Source organism: Coptis chinensis, chromosome 9, assembly GCF_015680905.1.
Source record: "Coptis chinensis isolate HL-2020 chromosome 9, ASM1568090v1, whole genome shotgun sequence".
NCBI classification, from domain to species: Eukaryota; Viridiplantae; Streptophyta; class Magnoliopsida; order Ranunculales; family Ranunculaceae; genus Coptis; species Coptis chinensis.
In genome coordinates, this window is record NC_141464.1 from 36,272,950 (window position 1) to 36,279,437 (window position 6,488).

Here is a 6,488-nt window from a genome sequence, read left to right on the forward strand (position 1 = left end):
CCAATTTTAGATCTCATTTCAATTCATGTCCTTAGTTCAATTTAGTCATTAAATTAGATTTCATTATTGTTTAATTAAATAAATTTCAATGCTTTATATTATGTTTAGTTTTAATATAAATGGAAATGATTAGGAATGAATGATTCAAGGCTAAACCTCCATTAGAGGGGGTTGTGAAGCCTTGATGAAAGCTTGATTCGATTATCGTAGAAATTTTAATTTCCATTCCACTCTAGAAATGATTAGTTCACCATGAGAATGGGTTTAATTGTTCACATGCTAGTTATAAATTGGTAGAAATGCCATGTATGATTAGGGATTAGGAATAACCAATTGTTCTCAAAGCGGATCAATTGATTACGATTAATGGTTAGTGTGGATTAAGTTGAGTTAAGGTGGAATCAATCCCCTCTAACTCCTTATCATAGAATCAACGTAGCATTCCCTTAGTATTCGATAACCGACTAGTTGCATCTTGTGGGTAGTTGCATCATAGTAGAATTCCTTATTAAACCTCTCATAGACTTAAAAACGACTAGTTAGATTAGAGAACAAGCATGCTAGAGTACTAGGAGTGGAACGAACTTTATCTACTCCCCTATATCTCAATTGGTTGAGAGTAGAATAAATCTTTGATAAACTTATAGCATCATTAAGTTTAGTTTACTTGCGTTGTGAATTCGTCGTTCATTTCGTAGGTAAACTACACATTTTACGTTTATCAATATCTCCTTTGCAGTCAGTGTAGTATCTCAGTATATGCATGCACCACCACGTTCCTCACTACTAGGGCGCTTATTAAGTGATTCGAGGTATTTGAAAGGTTCTCCTGGTCATGGATTGGTCTATCGTTCTTATGGAAATTTTGATGTTGTTGGATATTTAGATGTTGATTATGCAGGATCAGTTTCAGAAAGACGATCCACCACTGGGTATTGTACTTTCTTTTGTGGAAATTTGGTGACATGGAAAAGTAAAAAGCAAACAGTTGTGTCAAAGTCTAGTGTAGAGGCTGAGTATAGAGCTATGGCTCAAGGGACTGGTGAGTTAATGTGGATTAAATAATCTGCTACATGAGTTAGGTTTCGGTACTACTACCGATCCTCTACATTGTGACAATCGGGGCAACCATTCATATCGCTTCTAATCCAGTATTTCATGAGAGAACTAAGCACATAGAGGTAGATTGTCATTATGTCAGACATAAGGTTGAAACAAATGAGATAAGTACTCCTTATGTGGCTTCTTGGGATCAGTTAGCTGATATCTTCACCAAACCAGTGATTCGTCCAGTTTTGAGTTATATTGGTAACAAGCTGGGCATGAGCGATATCTATGCTCCAGCTTGAAGGGGGGTGTTGAAGTATGTAGTGTCGGTCTCACACATTCTATAAGTGTGAGACCGTACCTTATTTAGCTTGTTGCTATTTTGGTTATTCTATCTCTAGTATAAATATATGTATTGTAGGTTAGAGTAATATATACTCTAAACCCTACCTTCTTCTTGTGCCTCCATCCTTTCTTCTTCTTCTTCTACACACTCAATCCCTTTAACCTAACAAACTAACCACCATATGTATCTCCTAGCATAAATAACATAACACATACACAATGCGTTAGGATTTTGCTTGGATCATTCTTAAGAATACTTCTAGACTTCAAGTGAGTTATCAGTTATGGTTGGACATATATATATAATTAATTGTATGTACAGGTGTAGTGCACAACGCCAAAAGAGGACTAGATAATTGGAAGACGTATGCCAACATTGTTAGCTGTAGCAGGATAAAAAAAATATGCTTTCTAGAGATGCATATATAGCGATTCATATACAACAAAGCCAGAGAAAATGGCGTGGCAAGTACCTGGAAGTGGAGACTGAAAAAATGAAAAATGCGGTGAGCGTGGATCGAACACGCGACCTTCAGATCTTCAGTCTGACGCTCTCCCAATTGAGCTATCCCCGCAAATATTTCGTAGAAATGTGGGGTGAGAGAGGCTCGAACTCTCGACCTCAGGATCACTCAATATCTAGCTATGAGACCTATGCGCTAGCCAACTGCACCACCACCCCTTTGTTGTACAGCATCTCAACTTTTAAATAAAATACAAATTGAACACAAACCATCAACAAAAAACAGTTAAAACGTCACTATTACTGACAGTTAAAACAGTTGTTATCAGTTATTGTTTAGAGTTCAACCTTTTTTTATGGTAATTTAATCGGGCACTCATCAAATTGCATTGGGCAGCCTCCGGCACAAGCCCGACAACTAATCCAACAACAATAGCCCAATACACCCCCTCTCAACGCATACCGGCTACTATTTTTTTCAAACCTTTTTAGTTTGTGTCATCTCTCTCGCGAGACTTAACCACAAAAAAAAAAAAAAAAAAAACTTCGAGTTTTCTGTCGTATTCATACTTCAAGTGTTAAGTTGTTGATCAACAATGAGAATTGAAGTTGGTGACTTCACCCAATTCGAGTCGTGTCCCGTTTGAGTATATACTCAAACTTGGTTAGGTTGATTAGGGTGGAAGATTGGGTTGATTAAACTTGATTGGGGTAGAAGATTGGGTTGATTAAACTTGATGTTTTCAAACTTGATGTTTTTTTGGAGTTTGGGTGGAATATTGGGTTAATTAAACTTGAGTTCGAGTTTGCCAAAGTTTGATGAAGTCGTTTCGAGTTTGAGTTTGAGTTTGGGTTGATTAAGTGGAAGTTGATTTTTAAAATGAACATCGTGACAAATAAATTGAATTTTTTTAGTCCAAACGACCCAGCCATATCACCCAAGAGAGTCCCCAAACGACCCCACCATGTTGTCCTGGAGACTGCCCAAACGACCCCGCCATATCATCTAGCTAAAAACCAAGAGTTTTGTCTCAAACGACACGTGCAAACCACTTGAGTGTACACTCAAACTACATGGTGAGGTCGTTTAAGTGTACGTTCAAACTACATGGTGAGATCGTTTGAGTGTACACTCAAACGACATGGATAAGCCGTTTGAGTATACTCAAACGACATGGCGAAACCATTTGAGTGTACACTCGAACGACCTGAGGGTTTCGTTATAGCGAGACCAGTTGGATTGGTTATTGGGCCTGGGTTTTGATGGCAAACTTGTAATATTTCTTTTTTTTGGGTTGCCCAGTCCAATTTGATGAGTGCCCAATACATGACCCTTTTTTATACAAAGCCTAAAAGCCCCTTATTTGGTTGCAATCTTCTGGTAAGCTTTGAATTACATTTGTTCTTTTCTTTTACTTGCTTTTTATGTTTATGAAAGTAAAGAAAGTATATTTTTTTGAGGCCAGATCTTCTCCGCCCGAGTGGAAAAATCAAGGTTTTACACCTTACAAAAATATATCGACATGTGTCCAATTATTTCACACCCAACGAGAAGGGTACTAACGGTGTTATAAAACTAACAAAAAATATAAAAATAAATCACTACAAAAGTACAAAACACTAAAAATAAGGAAAGATTGTGTGCGGGAAAAGTAATGGTTCACTTATACCAGGAAGTTTCGTAAAGGTGGAAGTTTAGTTACTTTTTTGGTAAAGGAATGATATACCAACTGTAATAAGCCGACTGCCACGACAAAACCCACAAATTTGACGAACAACCCAAGTTGGGGTTTATCAATTTTGTAAGTTTTTCCATCTTGAATATTGAAAAAACTAAGGGTCATGTCCCAAATGGTGGTAGAAGTAAAGGTGTTGCATGGGACCTCCATGGTTTACAAATGCAGCTGATGAACCGAACCAGATCATCCGGGTTTAAGAGTTTAGTGATTAATTTTAGAAGGTGGTCTGGAATTTGTGACCAGCGACTCGCCATTGAAGAGATGTTGTGATATGTGAAGGTAATCTGGTTTGCTGAAATGCTTGAAGAAATGTTGTGAAGGTATATATGAGGATGCACTAATGCAACTCTTTATTGACTTTAGTGGTTGGGCATACATTCCTCAAAAGACTCAAATGACCAGAAGCCATAATGAATATATTGGGAGTTCCTGTGTTTCACAGTGCTCAATGGATGGAGTTGAGGAAAGATTCTGCAAGTAAGTAACTTGAGTCATGCAATTTATTGATACTTTGAGATTCATTTTAAGCACTGGTGGTCATATATTTTCTAATGCACAAAATCTTTCCATTTTAGTGATTTGTAGTGATTTTTTTTTTTGTTAGTTTTATCTAATTCCGTTGCTACTCTTTGTTTTGGGTGTGAAATAGTTGGACAAATGTTGATATATTTTTGTAAGGTGTAAAACTTTGACTTTTCCACCCAGGTGGAGAAGATCTTGTCTTTGTTTTTTTGTGTTGAAAAGTTGAAACTATATATATACTTGTCATTAATTTTTTATTAAGTAATGGTGTGGTTTTGCTACATTTTAATATTAGGGAAGTGGGGCTGAGTGATTGTAATTAATGGGTCTGTTATTGTTTTGTAAATTGAATTGAGTGATTGTAAATTTGTAATTAATAGTTTAACTGGAAAAAAAAATTACAAGATGGAATTGTATTTATAGACTATGACCTTGTTTGGTACAATGCGAAAAAAAAAATCGATTAATGGGTGTTTTTGTGAATAAGTAGAAACTCGTAGTAATAACATGACAATGCCTTATAGACCCCTACAATTTGGCGTAAGTAACCAAGATTTTGTTCTGTGAGTTGCGCTAGATCAATCAGTGATACATTTCAAACAGTTACGTAAAACTAATGTGCACAAAATGATTTTGAAGCAAGTTAAAATTAGCAAATATGCACGTGCTCTGCACGCTGCAAATTAAATTGTAAGATAAATTTGAGTATTTACATGTCACATTAATATTAAAATAACATCAAAAGTAGATTACATAATAGGCTTTCATGCTTATATAACATAAGTAAAACTCAGTCTAAAATTACAAAATTGTTTATACTGCTAATTTGTCAGCCTCATGCATGGTTTGATAATTTTAAATTGAGTTTTTTTTTTTTTTTTTTTAATGAATTTTACAAATAATTAGGACAAATATGCAACAAACTGCCCACCACAAGTCCTTTCTGAATAGCAAATCATATCCTTCTAAAAACAAACTCGTTAGAACCAACTGTCATAACGTTACTATCCATAACTTTCTGAAGTCTCTTGAAAAGCTCAACAGACTGTTGTTCCAAGAAACCGAAAGTGTCTAAATTAAACGGAATGAAACAATGCTGGTTAGCCCTACAAGCTTCCTCATACTTCTCCATCTTCCCTGTCGCTGCTCTCTTAGCTGCTTCTCCCACCTCAAAGTCACCATTCCCCAACCCTACCAATAGAGAGACTCCAATTACATCAACACATGCATGTTTTCCCTTAGACCAACTGTAAATCAAGACATCCGCAGGCCGAAGAGTCGATCTTTCCTCATTCGGATCAGTGAGAAAGTTAACATGAGCTTCTTTCTTCAATTGTACCCCAGCCCTCCAAAATACATCACATAAAATGTCTCTGACATGATCATGTCGGTATTTGAAACCTGAAAAATGTCAACAATGTGCTACATGGTCCCCTAAAAGCATCCAATCTACTCTTTTTGCAAACAGGGCATAAACCACCGTCAGAGTACAAAAGAATCATGAGACAGTATCGGAGAATAGAACGATACTCCACCTGTGACATACGCTGTCCAAGTCCCTCCATCGGAATAGCAAGTAGAAAATCTTTTACGTATTCTAACTGCAAGCATCCCATGACTGCCTTTTGACAAATAGATAAATCAAACACCCTCTTGAGACCAGCAACAATCTTACTGTAGAACGCTTCCGCCAAAATGTTTTGTGGTTTTGAGGGGACGGTAGTATTCGCAGCCAGATAATTGAGGTCAAAATCGGGTAGGCGAAGACTCAATGCACTGCTAGCAACATCAAGAATCTCATCCAAAGGCAATGTACCACAACTCATAATAATGTGGTCCTAAAGCTCAGAAATCTGAAAATAGGATACCACAAAAGCAAATGTAGAGAAATTAGTGGCACAATAAATACCTAAACCACCCAAACATAATGGGAGTGTCGATAAACGCCACTGTAAATCACCGAGCCAGGAACATAAAACCACAATGCCCTGGAGAACACTGCAGAGATGCAGATCAAAAGTCTGAGCTGCCTCTATGAAAAGGGATGGTGGACAAGTACGAATTGTGAATACCAACTTAGAGAGCCCAATACAAGCGCGTAAGAGCACTAACTCACACTGTGGATCTTCCAATACATCTAAATGGTCTATTAGAGTCATAGCTTTGTCAATACGCTTGCGAGCAACACCTATGACAAAAGATGCATCAGTGCTAACTGCACCTCCAAGCAACCTGACCTCCTGATAAGGATGGGACAAATCTGAAGGAAAGAGACTGGGAGTCGAATGACGTGGATCCAGTGATGGCCAAAATTTCTCAGTTTTAGCCACATTAAGAACCAACCCGTAAGAAGGTCCTTCTTCTTGAATCAT

The 6,488-nt window shown here is 37.2% G+C and overlaps 2 non-coding genes across 2 annotated transcripts; both read right to left on the reverse strand.

Moving 5' to 3' along the window:
- Positions 1-1,894: 1,894 nt before the first annotated feature.
- TRNAF-GAA (transfer RNA phenylalanine (anticodon GAA)) lies at positions 1,895-1,967 on the reverse strand. Its single transcript has one exon. It is a non-coding gene; the product is annotated as a tRNA-Phe (tRNA).
- Positions 1,968-1,985: 18 nt separating this feature from the next.
- TRNAM-CAU (transfer RNA methionine (anticodon CAU)) lies at positions 1,986-2,074 on the reverse strand. The gene is given in 2 exon segments: positions 1,986-2,021; positions 2,037-2,074. It is a non-coding gene; the product is annotated as a tRNA-Met (tRNA).
- Between the last annotated feature and the right edge of the window lie 4,414 nt (positions 2,075-6,488).